Consider the following 16,066-nt stretch of genomic DNA (forward strand, 5'->3'; position numbering starts at 1 on the left):
ACATCGAAGCCCACGAACCTCCATTAAATCTCTGCAGGAAAACATTACTTCTCCTGTATGCTGTAAAAATCCGAAGTCTTCCTTCTCACCATAATTGGATATGCCTATACAACACCGAATGGGAATCATTTTACCATAGAAAACCAAATGAAAACCTACCTGCTCCCCTTAGACTTAAAGAACTAGCTGAATCATGGAATATAGAAATTGGTAATATATTTCAGGACATGACACCATCAGATCCACCTTGAACAAATATCTCTGCAATTTATGATGACTATTTTCAACAGTGGGGAAAGAACACCTTATCTCCTTCCAATATCGCACAGTTACATGCAACTTACTCTCTTTTTAACTCAAAGGCCTCTGTGAAGTCTATACAGATGGATCAAAAACTGAGGCCCAAGTAGGTCCTGTGGCAGTCTTCCCATAATTCACCACTTTTGTCTCATTACCAGTCGAATGCTGCAGTATCATCACTGCTAAGATTTATGCTATAAACTTGGCTCTGAATCACACTACTGAACTTCTAATGACGCCTGCTTATATACACTCACTCTCTCTCAGTGCCGTCTCCGCCATAAATAGTAATACCAACTCCTCTCACTCTGTAATAAAATAAATCCATTCTAAATTACTTGCTTGTAATGAGTCAAACCAAACTGTGACATTCTGCTGGATAACAGGAAATGAAAGAGCACATCTTGCAGCCAAATAACCAGATACTACTCTTTTTTGCAGACTTTCCAAACTCCATATACCGATTATAAACATATTATCCGTAAAGCATGTTACAATATCTGGTCACTAATCTGGAGAGGTTATCTAGGGAACAGACTATACCAAATAAAACCAGAACCAAAGCTGTGGCTCTCCAGCTTCCGGGACAGCAGATGAGACGAAACAATTTTAGGAAGGCTAAGGATTGAGCATACGCACTTCACTCACCTCTACTACACTGGTGTGCAAAATTTAAGGACCAGTCAGGTTTTCACCTGTAACTTCTCATTGGAGTGACCTGGATATGGGAAAAGCATACCAAAGGAACCTCGTGAGGTACAGAAATGATGAAGGAAACAACACGACACAACAACGGAAACAAAACGGTACAGAGGGACTTTATTCAAAAATGGCAACAAAGTACTGGCTGCCATGATACAGATGCATCACTGCCAAAGATGGAACAAAGGAAAGAGGTGGTCCTCAGTAGGAGATATGGCCACCCCTAATGTCAATGCAGGCTTTGCACCGCCTGTCCATATTCAAAACAATGTTGTTGATAAGTTCTTGCGGTAACATCATCCATTCCTTTGTCAGCGCCATCTTCATGAAAATGTTCACCATCTTCATGGTGAACATTTTCTGGTGGGTGTGGACGTGCCGCTAGGCGTCTCCCCAGAGCGTCCCATATGTGTTCGATGGGATTTAGATCGCAGGAACGGGCAGGCCAATCCATACGAACAATGGTCTCACTTTCGAAAAGCATATGAACAGCTGCAGTGCGATGGGGTGTGGTGTTATCATCCATAAACACTAACTTCGGGCCAATGCCACCGCGGAACAGACGTACATGGGGAAGGATTACCTCAGTACAGTAGCGAGCACCGGTTACAGTACCGCTTTCCAGTGTCTGGAGTTGTGTACGTCCATCCAAGATAACGCCTTCCCAGACGAGAACACTTCTACTGCCATATCAATCCCTTTCAGTGATGTTTGCGGGGTGCTACCGTGTGCCAATCTCTCTCCAGATTAGCTGACGTTCAGAATCGCTGCTGAGACTGAATCTACTCTCATCAGTAAAGCGTACCTTAAGTAGAGATTTTGTGGTTGTAACCTTTAGAAATAGTGTTGGTCTTTAAGTTTTGCACACCAGTGTATTATCGAATGAGAACGCTCCCCATTGTACATCTTGTCGTGTACAACTGACCATTCTCCGTTTATTAGTGGACTGTCCCCCCCCCCACTTTTCAAATTCATCAATAAATTTATTGCAGAATCTGGGAGATGATCCTAATAAAAAAGAACAATTTGCTTTCCTAAATCGTATAGGAATATATCATAAAATATAGTTATTACAATGAAGCTAATATTTCATATTCACCATTAGAAACACAATATGAACCTAGCAATAGGCCCTAGCAGCCTTGTGTCGTTAAACTCAACAACAACAAAAATAACAACTCTTGCTCGTCTCAATATCTCCTCATTTCCGATCATACTATCAATTTCACCCCTCCTTCACGCCTCCTACATACACTTCACAAGAGCTACACAAAAGCTGCAATTCTTCTAATATCCTCCTTATTTAGTGACCATTTCTCAACCCACAGAATATCAATCCAATCATCCATCCATGCGGATGAATGGATTGATATTCTGTGGGTTTTCTGTGGATAAATAAGGCATTCTCAAAATATGCATTAATCTAAAAATATATATTTAATATCAGTATATTGGCAACGTTAGGAAGAGACGACATCCCTGTATCATCCATTTGACCTCTTTCTGTTTTTCTTGTATTATCTACACCCTTTCTCAGCATACCTTTTCACTCCAGTATAGCCCGTCTATCGGTATTCTATCTGTCCATTCAATTCCCACATCCTTCAGTGTCCCCATTAATTTTTAACAATTTAATATTTAGCCAATCATATTCTTCTTTCAAATCTACAGAACAAAACAAACAAATATCCTTGTTCATCGTTTATTCTTAAGGTAGTGAGATCATCACTGATTCAAAGGAAATGAGACTATAAATAATAGAAAACAGTAGCTGGAGGGTATCACTGTGATTAGGCTAGCCAAATCAGTGGTAAGTTTTATTTATTCCACATAAATAAAACATACCACCGATATTTGGTGATTATATAAAATAACCGGTGAACGTGAGAAATATATGCCTTCAATACGTTGTTGGTGATTATGTAGAATATGATTGTGAGAGTTCACCAGATTCAGTACTTTCAGAAATTATGTAGGGGGGGACAAAATAATAGAAACATCTGTGATAAGAGTTACAGAGCAGCTCCAATTCTAGTACAATAGACTGAAATAAATCTTAAACTGTCTTAAGAGGATATTGGACCATTCTTCATGAAGGAATGTTTCAAGCTCCTTGAGTGATGAAAGTGGAGGAAATCTGCTTCTCATTCTCCTCTCCAAATATACCCACATGGCTCGATAACGTTTAAGTCTGGTGATTGGGCAGGCGTGGGAGATGCTTAGCCCCATTTCCATGCTCTTCAAGCAAGATTAGACACATCTGGATGTGTGTATTGGAGCATTATCATCTTGAAACATGGCATCGTTTTTGGGAACAATGCTTGTACCATGGGATGAACGTAGTCACTCAGAATATCAAGGTAACCAGTGGCAATAATTCTTCCGTTCAGGGTGATGATAGGTTCTAAAGAACACAAGATATTGCTGTCCAAAGTGTTGTTGATCTTCCTCCATGGTTGACGGTTGGCACAAGACTATCAGGATGATGCACTTTCTTTGGCGTTCTCAAACATAAACTCTCCCTGATATTGGAAATGGCGTGAATGACGATTCATCTGTAAATTGGAGGTGTTTCTAATCAAGTGTTCAGTTTTTTGTGATGCTAACACCATTTTTGCCACATTTCCTCCTATCAGGAAAAAGAAACAAAACTAAATCATCATTGCATGTTCATAAATACGTCACACAGCCATTACAAAAACTGCTACTTTCATATTAGCTGTTTCCATTATTTTGTTCCCCTCAATATATATAGTTTGTCATTTCTGCTACTTTATTTTTCTTCCTTTACTGTACATTTGTATTCTCACTTTTCGAATTATGAAGTCGCTAAGCAGAGGCAGAAATCCGCATCTTTCGTTTCAGAAGTAGTACTTGAACATTTTAAAGTTATTTTCCAATTTCATAAACTCGGAACAGTTATCCGTATAATTTATCTAATTTTTAACCTTTGGCATATGTTATTTACCACATCCTTTGAGGAAACAAACATCTGCCTCTTCCCAATATTTACACAAATTCACATGGAAACGCATATAAAAAATAAATTCGCGATTTTCCATCGTTTATCACTTGTGGTCCGGCATACATGTGTCGCGTGCCTAAGGAGACCATTTGTTGCTCCCTACAAGTAGCTGCTATCGGCAGCCAATGAGGAAGGAGCAAGAAGATGAATTAAGGAGTTTTAGGGGGGAAGAAGTGGCGATATATGGGGGGTGGCGGTTTAGATCGACACGCCCGAGTTCGCTGATCCAGAGGTGTGTTGTTGGCGTCAGAGACACTTGAAACTCACGAGGAGCGTAAGATCCTTAGATGCTAACGGAAGAAGTTCCGATATCTCTCTAACTGTTAGCAGGTAAGTTGTATCGTTGGCAACTGTGTATTGTCGATTATCAGCGTTTGTGTTATATTGGCATGCACTTATATCGCGATCATCTGATGCGGGAGCACAGCTTTCTCATTGAAGTGATTACGTTGATCGAATGGATCGATAGACATTGGCGTGAATTTCAAAAATATGTACTTTGGTACTTCTTTTTAACTTTGACAAAATTTTAAACTTTTGCGTATTAAATATACTCTATGAAAAAAAAATTAAGTAAAGTTGTTATAACAAACTGATTAATGTACACTTTAATATCGATTTTTTTCCCTTTGGCTTGGATATAACCATAGAAACAAGTTATTTGGAAACATTTAAAAAGAAAAGTCAAATTTCTCTTCCTAAAGTATTAGAAAAAGATTTAAAAAGACATTCGATTTGTAGTCATTTGTATATTTACTCTCACACAAATAACCTTCTTGCTTTATACACGCTTTCTTCTAGAATTATGATATCTTTTCAGCTCAACTTTAACTCACGTGGCTTGCTTAATCACGCTTACGTATTTTCCTGAAGCCCTCCCTTTCTGAGTATCATAGACTGCAGTTTTTTCCCCCTTTCAGGTATTCCGCTTGAATGTAATGTGATGTTGGTTTTGTTTACCAACTCACTTGTTTGTACTTTAGAAAATTGTTCCCAGAAGCCTTTGTGATAAAGGTTAATGTTTGCTCTTCGGAATTCTCTTTACGGTTGTCGTATGTGTTCAAGAACTGTGCACGTACAACAAATAAATAGAAAAAAAAAATCCCGCTTATGGAAATGCCCTAACCACCTCTTGAGTTTCGCATTTTTCAGGAACCCCAGTAAAGTGCGCCTCAAATGAACCGTGTAGAACAACAAAAAAGATCTTGGAGAAATTAGCATCAACCGAGAAGAGCTGTTAGTATCCGTTATACATATATAAGTATTTAGAGAGAGCGAGTTCTTTTAAAATTGTTTATGTTATATAGCGTTACTTCCATTTTGTCCATTGCTGTAATAAGTGCAATGCCTACCTTTCAACCTAAGTAACTCGTAAATGTCAATAACTGGGTTTTATTTAAAAAAAGAAACATAAATTTAAGATTAGCAAATTTAATTAATTGAGATTGAAATAATTAGCAAAATAGAAACATTAATGCAGTTGGAATTATTCATGACTAAAGAGATTTCTACTAAAAGAAATGGGGCACAGAGAAGGATAATTAATACTATAAGTATTAATTATCATGTAGATCAAACGAGTGGATATTTTTTTCCTTAATCCAATCTGCTGCGAATTAATAAGCAGCGTGAAGTTAGAAATCTAAAATCCCTGTAAAGGATGCTCCCCTGCAATACACAGCAGCATACATGCTTGGCTTACGTATCACAAACGTATTACAAATAAAGATAAACAAAGTTTAAAACAAAACAAACTATTGCAAGCGTTCTTTCTATATTATTATTATCAACGCTAAAAGCATTTAATATGTTCAGTGTTTAGAATATATTAGTTTTTTTCTTTTAAAATTGTGATCGCACAGCTAAATATTTGTGACAATTAGCAAAGGAGAAAAATCGTAATTTTATCAGGATGCTCGAAATATATGTTTATCGTATATTTAATTCTGCGCAAGCATTGATTGTTCACCCTATTTAATTAGCCAGTTTTACGTAATTATCATTTTAGTTAACAGAAATATCTTAATACTTACCATTAATCTCTTAGTGTGAAGTTTTCGCAATATAATAGTGTGTAAATAAAGAGCTTGTGATTCTTTAAGTCTAGAAATAGTTTTATAATGATAATTCCTTTAATATGTCCATTTATTCGTAGGACAATACAGAAGCAATCTTCACCTTCCTCGCGAAAGAAAATTATTAAACAGAAGTTAGTTTTTCTTTAAGAAAAATTAATGAAAATATTGCTTCTTGTTGATGTCTTGTCTTTGGGAAATTTTTGTTCATCGATTACTATTAAACTGTAATGTACAAGAACTCCAGTTGCTATGATATCATACTTTAATTGTACTATAAAAATGTCGTGTACTATATCTGCACAAAACTGAAGTCATGGACCGATTTGGACGTTGTGAGATTTGACTTTTTTAGAAAAATTTGGAAAAATCAAATTCCCGAGATCGACTAACTAGATTGCTGATTGAAGTGAACCTTTCAAAATTCCTCCATTGTCTGAGAGGATTCGAATCCAGACCTTGCCAAACGAGGATAAGTGGCAAATCTTCTATACTATCATGTGAAAAATAAGTCTTTCAGAATCCCCGGTTTCTATAGTCTTCTTGTGGAAACTAGAGTTTACATAAGAAGAGGAAAGTCAGGTTACCTAAGCTATAAATGGAATATAAAAGTCGCAAAATAGACATTGTCCTATGTCAAATTATTTACCCTCCTCTCTGATATATGATGTGTGAAAATAACTTAGAGCCAAAACCAAAAACTCAAAGTTAATATAGGCGTTCAAATTCAATATTGTTACTGATCCACATCACCCAAAATTAGCTGAGGGAAGCGGATCATTTGGATTTTATGACTTGGGTGATGCGGATGATTTGCATTTTGTGACATAGGTCAACGGGATCGGTTGCATTGTGACGTGGATGAAGGCTACAAAAGGCATCTGCATTTTGTAGCTTCGGTGAAGTTGATCAATGGGGTAACGTACAATGAAGCATATTAAATAAAGTTTATAGTTGCCACACTGGGTCCATTGAGATAAACATCTAGGATTGCAACTTGTCACCACGAAATTCGTGTTTTTAAACAAGCAATCATAGAATACAGATACCCTGCACCGATTCCTCATGGCCCTCGCCGTCTCTTGCAAATTTTAAACAACTCAACTTAACTCATCTCAGCAACTGCCTTTGCCTGTACAAACAACGCTGAGGAGGTCATTGCGGTTGCTTATCCTAAATGGAAGTTACCATGGCTATTTAAAATAAATGCCGAGACAACTAAAGTAACGAAGTATCTCATGCCTCTACACTGCATTTATTCTGTAGCTGCAGTGTCTGTTTAGCGAGATAATAAGTTAGAAACAGAACTTTTCAATTACAATCGCTATACTTTATCTTGGTATGGAGGATAAAAGCCAATTTGCTTGCTGTTAGTACCTCGGATATATTTGCTCCCGTGTATGTTATATGTGGTATAGCTGGGCTATTTAATGCGTTGTCCACGGGCTCCATAACACCTTCGGTAAGGTCAGGTAAGGCCCATAAACCGAGAACCACTTTTTCTTAAATTGAGCGTTTGAAGGAAATTGTAGGATGTAAGCTTCAGAAATTAAGCATTATAAGATGAAATTAAATGTTTTAAGCACTTAAATTTCTCCTCCTTTTTCCCTTGCCTGCACTACAAAAAGAATATTATATTACTGAAACATAATAAAACTCAAATTAGTTTCAAAATCTGCTTTTAATTTTTCACAATAAAATAAAGTTCATTTAATGATTCCAAGTTAATCTTCTACAAATTAATGGCTAAAGACGATATTGCATTAAATAATTATTATAATACATATTTTTATTTTGTATTTTATATCATTATTATTATTATATATAATTGTGATAATTATAATAAATTATATATTGATGTTTATCATTTAGTTTTATCAAAAATTTTAGTTTGAATATATTCTATATTATATAATGAGTTTTAATTTTTTTTATTTGTCCAAACAAGCAAATTCTTTAATAGTAAACTAAGGAAATATATAAATGTTTGGCTAATTTAAAACTTTTAAGAGAATATGAAAAGCTTCAATGAAGGCTTAAAGAAATTAAAGTTTCAATGAGGGCTTTAAGAGGCTCAATGAAAGCCTCTTGAAGGCTTAGTTTACTATTGTGTCTACAAGGATAGTATTCTAGAGATATTGGAGGAAATTTTCTTCTAAATCTTTAGCATTAGTTCACGGTAAAGGTTGAGCATTTATCGTGTAATCATAGTATATTGATTTTATGTCTTTTTAGGTTTATGAAGGACAATATGTCAAGATACAATATTCCATACGTTTCGAGGATACATCTTTAAAACGGTTTTTGCATGCCTAACTCTCTATGAGGCATCTGGATCAGTTAGTATATAATCTCGCGCTTTTACGCTGCCAGCTAGTGACCGGAGGGAGTCCGAGTAAGTCGGGGGTTGAAACAACAATGTTTTCTGCAAAATGCATCAATGAATAATCAAACAAATAGAACGGACTAAAGCTGAGCAATGACTGTCGCATTAATTTCCCAAATAGTCGTGGTCTCAGTTCCTATCTCAGTGATGTCCATTTCCACCTGCAATCTGTTAATCGCCGCTTACGTTTGTTGATGGAATCTCAACTATCGTTTACACCAGTCACTACTCATCTAAGTTAATTATTAATTAACTTAGATGAGTTAATTATAAATCAACTCTTTAATTATTCTTCGCTCTGTGATGCCTTTTATCTTTAAATATAGTACTTGTACATATGTCACCTCTGATATTCTTTGTTCAAAGACTTCATGATCTGGAATCTTCTCTTTTTTGTTGTCCTCTGGCTTAAAATCTCTAATCAGTTGGAACCCTTTGACTTCCTTTCTTTGAAACTCCACTTTCTCTTGTCGAACTCTCCCTAACAGTGAGGCAATTTTCTTCTGCGATTTTAATGTTTATGGGATTTTTTGCTTAAGTTTTTGAGATTAGCCAACTTCTTAATCTAATATCAGACAATATAAGCATATCAGAATCCTAACCTCGATTTGTATTATTATTATTTCAATAAAGATTTCTAACTGGACACTCAACTCTCTTGATCTTTTCTTGACCAGCAGCCCTTAAAAATATAGTTACTGTTAGCATGCCTTTGAGTACTGCGGGTAACAACTTGGTGATGGTTGATGGTTTCTTCTCCAATGTAACCTCTCTCTCTCTTTCTTGGCCAATCTCACTCTCTGGTTGTTTGGCATTACAAGAATGCGAAATAGGATGATTCGCATGGTTTATTTTCCTCTTCCATGATAGATTATTGTTTTTAAACTTCCGATCCTAATGTTGCTCAGATCATATCAGAGAAATCATTCTTGTAAGGATGAAATCTTTTATTCCTTATTCCGCCCTTAAATCTCGTCCTTTCATTAAACCTTGGCTTTCCACTAAATGTGCTAAGACTCTCCAAGATAAGAATGTTGCATATCGCAATTGGCTTGTATACAAATCTGCCTTCACTAAAGATCGCAACATTTGTAAAATAATTATTAAACAAATCAAACTTGGTTTTGAACGAACTAAAGCTATAAAATTTTCTTCTTGTTCAAATGGTAGTCGAGCCTTCTGGTCCGTTCTCAAACCTATCGGCCGCAGCTTTTATCCATACTTCCACCTTGTTACAACTTGATGGTGCTATTGCATCTTTAGCTAAGTATGAAGCTGAATTGTTAGCATACCACTTTTCTTTTACCTCTTGTATCGACGATCATTTTTGTAAGTCACCTCCTACCATATCCAATACACTCCACTCAATGCTTGCAGGACTCTTCTGACAGAAAGATATTAGAGGAATTCTGAACAATCTTGATGCTGCCAAAATAGTTCCAGGTCATGATGGAATTTCACTACTTGTTCTCAAAAGCTGTACTACTGAGCTTGCGCCTGTTGTACGTCGCCTTTTATACTTTTGTATATTAGTGGTATTTGTGTTTCCTCGTGTTTGATTACCCATATATTTCTAAGTTTCCTAACAAGGGTGACAAATCCTTTTCTCCCAGTTATCATCTCACTACACTTGCTTCTCCTTTTTCTGGATTAATCGATTAATTAGCCCAATTAATACAGAAAAGATTAATGGATTAGTCCAATAATGATCAATCCCAAAACCTTTTCCAATATTTTTTTTTCCAAAAGATTAATCCAATAATGACATATCCAAAAAAATTAATCCAGAGAATTAATCAGCCTCCATCAACTGCTACCTTTTAAACTATTTCGATTTTTTCGAAATCATCTGATCAGTGATCGGCAGTATGGATTCCGTCATTTGTCACCCTTGGTGGTATACTGCCTTTTTTTGGACAAATTCAATGGAAAAATTTGGTGAAACCCAAGCAAACTCGACATTTTTAAGTCTTTTGATCGCGTTTTGCCATAAAGGTTGTTCATAATTCTCTCTGACCGCTCATTGCGGGTGATGGTAAACCACTCTCTGTCTTTTAGCTTCTCCACTAATGCTGTTGTTCACATGGTCTTCCATTATTTTCCTCTTGTGTATTAATGACCTTTTTACACTGATTGGGAATTCTATTTGTAGTTTTATCTATGATAGCGCACTACATTCCACCTTCTAGTTTAAGAACCTCATACAAACCGTTTCAATTTCTCGAAAATCCACCATCATTTCCTTAAATGCCCATCTTCAAGTAGTTCTCAAATGTGGCAAAGAACAATACTTCTAAAACTCATTCTTGTATTATTTCTCGCAAAAAAGTCTATTGCTCCGATGTTTGTCTTGGACGACAATGAAATTTCTTGACAATTTCACATATCTATAGGCGATTACTATAACTTTCGCTCTCTCTTGGCATAAGCACATCAAAAATAAATATTACTTCCTATGCATCAAAAAGCTATTTTATTTTTCGCTTTCGGTATTACTATTCTTCTAAACAGCTGCTAACTCTGACAGATCTCAAATCTTCTGTACCTAGGATTGTTGTTCCCATATCTTGGAACAGTATTCCAAGATTCTTCCAGAAACTCTCTCAAGCTCGTATATTCTGTTCAAAAAAGGGCAGTCAGGTTACTCAATGACCCATCTTTATTTAAACCCTCTACATCCACTGTCTCATAGAAATATTTTCAATAAACATTTCGACAGGCAATGTTCTTCTGAATTGGCATCCGCAATTCCCCCACTCTTTTCCAAACCAGTCTGAAAAATCCCTCAGCTATTCAACAGCAACTCACTGTCCAATTCCAGACTCAGAGAAAACTAAAGGTTTCCTCTTCCTCACTTATCACTTCTACTTTTTGTTTCTGGAACGGCCTTCCTTCACAATATTTCTATAAAATTGCATTTACAGAAATTAAATTCTAATATCAACGAGTATCTTTTTTCCTTCTGAGCTTTCTACACATTCACTGTTCGTACTGTGCCTTTCGTGTTTAGGGTTTTCGTAAAAAGTATGCAATATTTATGCGGATCACTGCAAGATATTATTTTTCTATACGAGATCTATTCGTGTTTATGAAGATGATGGTGTCTTTAGCCTATAGCAAAAGAATCTGAGGTTGTTGTAAATTAATAAAATCTGTCCCTTAATTTCTTTTTTTTTTTTTTGTTTTTTTTTTTTACTTGAGATATTTAGTTACCATAGTCCCATGCATTTCAGAATTTAGAAATATTATTTCGTTCTCGAGAACTGAAAAGTTGAGTGAAGAGAGAAAGAGAGGTGGTTGGTTTGCCAGACTTTCTGGGTAAAATCGGAAATGTTTGGCAAGAACGATGCAACTCTCGAATAATTCAGCCGCTGGGTAAAAAAAAAGACTTAAATCCCTTCGTCTGGAGGGGATGGGGTGGACAGAGACTGCAAACACTGCTATTCATAATGGTGTAGAGCAGTGGTCGGTCGTGGGATCCCATTGGGTTTGCGATAAAGGTCATGATGGTCCACCAGAAGGTGGAGTCTCTGCTCATTACGTTCAACACGAAAGAGCCACCTATCCGAAAACATACACGCTCACTATTTGCTCTGAGAAGTAAGATGTGAGATGCTTATCTCTCATAAGGGATGCTGGAGGGAATCCATCATTTCATAAGGGATGATGGATTCTGTTCAGTGTATCACGGCTTCCGAGATAGACTGGACAGAATCCTAACAGCGGATATGTCCTCCTTTTGCAGCCAGTCTCCGCAACGCGACGAGTCGTGGACTCTATAACGTTTCTGAACGTTGCCGGATGTATGTTATGTCTAGCATTGCCTGTAGATCTGCGATAGTCCGAGGTGAAGGATCCAAAGGTCGATCAATGTAATCCACGATATGTTCTATGGGATTCATATCCGGTGAATTTTGCGGCCATGGTAGCACCTGGAAGTCGCTTTCGTGTTCGGTGAACCACTCTCGAACAATATCGACAACTCAGCAGGGTGCTGGAACACACCTGTGCGTTCCGGAAAGACAGTCACCGTGAAGGGGTGTGCCTGATCATCCACAATTAATAGGTAGTTTTAACATTCATAAGAACAGGGGTATGGGGGCTCCAAATGATTCCAAAGAAAACATCCTCCATACCAAATTATGATATTAGTGTCCCCGTAAATGATTACATCTACCCATGTATTTATTTGTCTGTAAATTGAGTGTTCTCTGGTCGATTTGCCTGTTTGCTGGGAAAAACTCCAGTTTATGGGGAGAAAAAACCTTGCTATCTACGTCTGAGACCGACTACCTCAGCCACGGAGTGAAAAAAAAGCCCACTAAAGTTCCTCGCGTCATCGATGGGATTCATACCCGGGCCTTTTCCTCTCGGTGCTGGGAGGACAGTGATTATATACAGTTGCGCTACCCGCTCAGATAAAGTCCTCTGTATAAATACAAGTCACTGTAAAGGCTGGATGTAGAGATTTGTGCATCTGTGTTTGCGTATTGTGGGATTCTGTTGTTCGTGTTGTCATCCAGCCACTTTGTTACCCTTAAAGGCAAAGTAAGGCAGCCATAGATGGAAGTGCAATATCGGTTGATGCCCTGATGGCCCAAGCCACCACCAGGAAAAATCATTCCCCAATGGCTTAGCAAAAAAAACCTAGTGGATGAAATAACGAAAGGTTGTGGGAAACCAAAAATGTTGGCTCACAACGCAAAACAGACAACGAGTTTAGGTATAAATCTTAACACAAAAATGTCATAAATTAATGTTATTCTGATCAAGAGTACTGCTTATAGATCTCATGCCAAGAACTTGCAGTGTCACGTTTACCCGTTTCCACCGGGACGCATGTGTTACCAGGCTGAACACGGGGATGGTTGACTGTGTGAACAGTGTATAATATATTTGCATTGCAATATAGACAGTGCAAATATATATTGAGTGGACCACGACACTCAATACAGAAAGACAGGCTAATATGGTTTTACATGTTTTTATTAATTTTTTTTAAATCTTTATATTTTGAATCTTGAACTGACAAATTTTGAAGGTAGGTTAGAAATTTTTTCTTCTTCATCATACTATGTGTGTTATATTTTATTGAGTACAAACAAAATTATATTTTATTTTGGAGAGTATGCACTGACTTTGGGATAACTTTTGTACCTGCACTGACTTTGGGATAACTTTTGTACTTGCACTGACCTTTGGATAATTTTTGATCTTAGGCTCACATTTCATGTCCAAATAGAACGATTAATCAAGTTTCGCAAAACAGATGGATTAACAAACAACTGCTGCATGGGAAAGATCCAATACATGTTAGAAACTCCGTATAAGATGGCGACATATTGTGCCATCTTATACGGAGCTGAAATTTAGGTCTTCGGCTCAACGACCACAATTAAGAAGATCTATGCTAATGGGTACTGGCTGCTGCGGTGGGTCACCAATAAGCTGCGCATCCCTACACAACAGAAAACAACCTAGATAGTGCATTGAAGTTAATAGCGCATTCTTGAAATTAAGAGACTGCCATCTCTGCTGAACGCCACTTCACCTTGACGGTCAAGGTGTTTCCGGAATGATTGACATCCTGAACTTCTCGGAACTGAGCTCAGAGGACTCCACAGTTCAACCTCAGGCGACACCATCATTATCATCCGGTATTAATAGGCTGGTGCTGACTGACAGGTTCTTCTTTCCAGCCCAAATGTTACCAACTCTTCAGGCCCTCGACTGCGACTACAGAAAGTTTCTGTCGGACAAAAAAATCTAGGCGGAAGATCCTGGACAGCCTTCCTTTGACCTAACTTAATCTCAGTAGTGGCAGTTCCTCTTCTGCATGATGATGTCATCTACTTTCCTGAAAGGATTTGAATCAAAAAAAGCACGCCTTTTGATGCAAACCGTAATATATGCATATACGTGTGTGTTGTTGTTTAGTTGTTTCTGGCCAATTCGTCACCGGGAAGGCCACAGTGTCCGTCTACACCACGGGGAGGTCGGCCACAACTAAGTGCGTCCCTAGCCACCAGGAGGGATCACTACAAACTCTGTCTGCTCTAAAAGGACGGAATCCGTATACTTCTGGAAGCAGAGATTGTCAAATATGAACATGTTTTCCTTGAATCATCTTAAAAAGATAAACTAGCAGCGTGGTCAAGAATCCACTGCCTATGAAATATGATTTCGGATCTATCTCTTGGCGATGTTCTCTCCGCTCAATTGCGGAAAGAGGAAGAACTTGCCATCGAAGCAGCTTTTGATGCCATTGAAGTTCCTTTTCTCCTGCTACTCGACGACCACTTCTATATAGGTGGAGATTCCTTGCACTTCCTTTCATCGCTCTTCCTCGATCGTACAATAGCACTTCATGCTCAAAAATTATTTGTCAAATGGACTTCCACACTCTTTCCAACAACTTGCAGTGTCACATTTACTTGTTTCCACCGGGACGCATGTGTTACCAGGCCAAACACGGGGTGGTTGACTGCATGAACAGTGTATAATATATTTGAATTGCAATATAGACAGTGCAAATATATATTGAGTGACATCGTCTCTAGCCTCCTCCTCCTCTTTACTGCTTTAATTTCTCCATTTGTAGCCCAAAGCTCAGATATGCTAACATTTGCTGATGATTTGGAAATTCTTACACCCATCAAAACCAATGCAGATCTTGTTCAGATTACAGATGATATCAACAGTGTACTTTTTTCGCTTGTCACTTATCTCAAACAGTTTGGCCTCAACATCAGTCCAGCAAGCGTTAAAATGCATGCTCTACTCCTTGAAGAACAACCCAGCTACCATCTCATCCATACCTGGAGAAGCCTCAGTTCCAGCTGTACTCAGTTCACTTACTGTGATTTAGGGATCGACTAAGATCCAACCATCACATTAACAAATTCCTCAATTGTGCTGCATGCATTAAGTGGAAATAAAAAAAAAAACATCTCAGATAAGGTTATCAGGGCGAAATATATCAAGTCTGTTGTATATCGCACTACTTTGTGATACAAAGACCTGGGCTTCAGCCGCACTGACCATCATCAAACAGATTTTTGCAGGATTCTGGCACCTCAAGTGGCCAATCTATAAACATAGGATCACACTCCAGCTCCTTACCATAGCGATGTCTCACGCCTTAGGTGTTCTTAGGCTCCTCCCATTTATAGACGAAAGGAGACTCCTTATTACGGTAAAATTGATCACTAGACTCATCAAATCTTCCTATTTCTAGGATCTCTCTCCCTGACTGAAGGGTTTCGTTTCCTCAACTTAGAGCAACACCTGCAATCTGCTCTCTCCAGTCCATCCTGCATCTTTCTGGTCGCTTCGTTCTTTATCAAATACTTAAACAAGCACAGAAAACTGATGCTCCATCAACAAATTTGCTACCAATCACCCTTACAGGAAATACATCCTCCGGCTTTGCAGACCTCCATTCTCTCAATCGTGCATCGAAAAAAACGGCTTCACCCACCACTGGTTTCACACACCACCACCACCACATTACGACGCCCGTTTCTAATTAGGACCTAGTGACACTCTCTGTGATATCGTTCATTTGATTGCGACATC

General features: G+C 37.8%; 1 protein-coding gene across 1 annotated transcript in view; it reads left to right on the forward strand.

Annotated features, from left to right (window-relative positions):
• Nucleotides 1-4,261: 4,261 nt before the first annotated feature.
• Nucleotides 4,262-16,066, forward strand: part of LOC150077316 (uncharacterized) — a 635,658-nt gene continuing 623,853 nt past the window's right edge. The window contains exon 1 of the mRNA XM_090386756.1: nt 4,262-4,357. The gene's annotated coding sequence lies outside the window, so the exon portion shown is untranslated. The remainder of the gene's footprint in view (nt 4,358-16,066) is intronic.

This window comes from Mastigoproctus giganteus, chromosome 12, assembly GCF_048544385.1.
Source record: "Mastigoproctus giganteus isolate SK-2022 chromosome 12, ASM4854438v1, whole genome shotgun sequence".
NCBI lineage: Eukaryota > Metazoa > Arthropoda > Arachnida > Uropygi > Thelyphonidae > Mastigoproctus > Mastigoproctus giganteus.